We start from the raw sequence: 409 nt of genomic DNA on the forward strand, positions 1-409 counted from the left end.
GGTGCAGCCAGAAAGTGAGAAGGGGGGATTTTTGGGATCTGGGATCCACTTCCAGGTGATTCCCAAACCCCCAGGCCAAGACAGTCAAAGCTGAGGAGCAGGATGTGAGTCCTGGAGTAGGGATGGGGCTGGATGTGGGTTCTGGAGTTGGGATGGGGCTGGATGTGGGTTCTGGAGTTGGGATGGGGCTGGATGTGAATCCTGGAGCTGGGATGGGGCTGGATGTGGGTTCTGGAGTCAGGATGGGGCTGGATGTGGGTTCTGGAGTTGGGATGGGGCTGGATGTGGGTTCTGGAGTCAGGATGGGGCTGATGCAGCACCAGTGAAGGACTTGGGCAGCTCCTGAAACGTCCTGGGCGAGGGATTTGGGATTACACCTGTAGGAAAGGTGTGTCCTATCCCAAAAAAG

This window comes from Manacus vitellinus, unplaced genomic scaffold, assembly GCF_001715985.3.
Source record: "Manacus vitellinus isolate BGI_N305 unplaced genomic scaffold, ASM171598v3 scaffold_162_pilon, whole genome shotgun sequence".
Lineage (NCBI taxonomy): Eukaryota > Metazoa > Chordata > Aves > Passeriformes > Pipridae > Manacus > Manacus vitellinus.